The sequence below is a fragment of the Montipora capricornis genome, chromosome 3 (genome assembly GCF_036669925.1).
Source record: "Montipora capricornis isolate CH-2021 chromosome 3, ASM3666992v2, whole genome shotgun sequence".
NCBI lineage: Eukaryota > Metazoa > Cnidaria > Anthozoa > Scleractinia > Acroporidae > Montipora > Montipora capricornis.
Window position 1 is genome coordinate 24,576,391 of NC_090885.1, and position 2,389 is coordinate 24,578,779.

The following is a 2,389-nucleotide window of genomic DNA, read 5'->3' on the forward strand; positions in this document are numbered from 1 at the left end:
TTACTTTTTACTGGGTTGCCAAACCCAGTCGGAATCTGGGTTTCATTTCGTGGTTTTTTAATTTTAATTTTTATTTTTTTCCGTGTCGGGAAAAGTCTTGCCTGTCACTCCCCTGCTAAGTGGTGTCTTTGTGCATGGAGTCTTCTGTGCGTGTTTTGTTAGGTTTGAGGGGGAGAACATTTAATTATTAAACCTGCAATGGCGTCGAAAGTCATTGTAACTCGCATGGCATTTTAGTGCATCTTTAAACAAAACGTACCCTTGAGCTCAAGAATGGAATGTCAATTTACGGTGGCCCACAAGTGTCACGGCACATACACCAAGTCAAGGCACAACCGCGCCAACTCACAGCACAACCACGCCAACTCACGGCACAACCGCGAGAGTTGTAACACGGCGGGAGTGAAATGCCACGGCAGAAGTGAAAAGAAATGGCAGAGACATTCAGTTAAAAATGGCGGAATCAATGGGAGAGGATTTAGGAGATGAGATCTTCGAACAAGACGACGAAGAAGGTCTTATTCGTTATTATTTCTTCAGAGGTTTTGAGTACAAAGAAATTCGTTTGTTTTTACTGAAGAACCATAACATTGAAATCAGCCTAAGCACCTTGAAAAGGCGAATAAAACGTTACGGACTAAAAAGACAATGGCCAGATTACAACATTGATGAAGTAAAGGTATCCATCCAACAGATTATCAACGGCCATGGATGTTTGCAGGGATATAGGGCGGTATGGCACACACTACAACTCGGGGGAATGAGAGTACCGCAGATCGTTGTGCAGCAGCTTCTTAGAGAAATCGACCCCGAAAGCACAGAGTTAAGAAAGGGTCATCGCCTAAGAAGGAGGACCTATCGCAACCCTGGTCCAAACTGTGCGTGGCATTGTGATGGCTACGATAAACTGAAACCACTTGGTTTCCCAATCCATGGCTGCATTGATGGGTGGAGTAGAAAGATCATGTGGCTATATGTAACTCGATCCAATAACCAGCCAAACAATGTGGCAGCCTATTACCTTGCTGCTGTGGAAGAGTATGGTGGGTCATCCAGTTGATCTGGTCACGGATCTGGGCACTGAGAATGGCATTATGGCGGGTATCCAGTCTTTCTTCAGGGACGATTCCGATATCCACAGTACCATTTCCCCAGAATCAGCGCATAGAAGCCTTGTGGGGTTTCTTCAGGAAATCTCATTCTAATTGGTGGATATACTTTTTCAAAGACATGGTAGACAAAAGAATAGTTGATCTCACTTCCGACCTTGAAAAGGAATGTCTGTGGTTTTGGTTTTCTTACCTTTTGCAGAACATTTTAGGCGAAATAAAAGAACACTGGAATACACACCATATTCTTGGTTCTCGACATGACACTGTAGACGGAAGGCCTGAATGACTGTTCCACCTTCCAGAACTTCATGGGGCTACTGATCAGTTCCTGTTGCCCATAATTGAAGCGGAAAGGCAATATGCCCGTTCATATCTCACTGAAAGTGAGTCAAATAATATTTATCAAGAATACTTGAATTATGTTTCAGATGTTTGTGGTCTTGGAAAACCTAATGATTGGAGGGAAGCACTGGAGCTCTACAATACTCTTCTGCAGTATGCCTACAGTGGGAGCACATGACTTGGGTGTTTTTGAGACCAAAACGTCTAAAAACCATACCCTTTGGCGCCGCACAAACTTATATATAATTATATAGCCTATACCTTTATTGCAAATGGAATTGAAAAGCTTGTATGTTGTTGTTATTATTTTTTAATCATTGTTATTAGAGAACTAGAAACACTCCGTAAGATACGGTAATAATTATTGTCATACAGATCTTTCAAAATTCGTAGTCACAATATGGATATTACAATGTTCTAACAGTAATCATTCATGTGAACACATTCAATTTACTGTTTCACAGACCAAACTGGAACAACAAATGAATGACATTAGCAAACTGGAAAACTAAACAAAAGTGGTTTAACAAAACCTGTAAAACAAAATTAATCAAAGTTACTTGCGCTCAGTCATAATTATTTTAACATTAGAGTTCTTTCTCAGCTGTTCACATTTCTGTTGATACAGCGTCGTCCACGCAAAATAGAATTGGAACAAAAAACGAATAAAAAACTGGAAATAAGACAGCATCAATCCAAATTACTCATGATTATGAATTTGAAACGTAACAGAGTCCTTTCCTCAACTGATTTAAAAAATTGGCATTTGTGAGTTATTATTCTTGATCACTTTTTTGGGTACCTTGCTTGTCACTGTAATTAACAATTGACATCAACATTAGTTATTAGTTATGTGCCCTTGCTAATGTTTTTTGTTGTTGTTGTAAAACAAACTTATGCCATATAGAATACCAGAATCGAAGAGATTATCAATA

At 39.7% G+C, this 2,389-nt stretch overlaps 1 pseudogene; it reads left to right on the plus strand.

The window, feature by feature from the left end:
• The first annotated feature begins 454 nt into the window (after window positions 1–454).
• On the plus strand, window positions 455–1,632 carry LOC138039984 (uncharacterized; annotated as a pseudogene).
• Window positions 1,633–2,389: the final 757 nt, after the last annotated feature.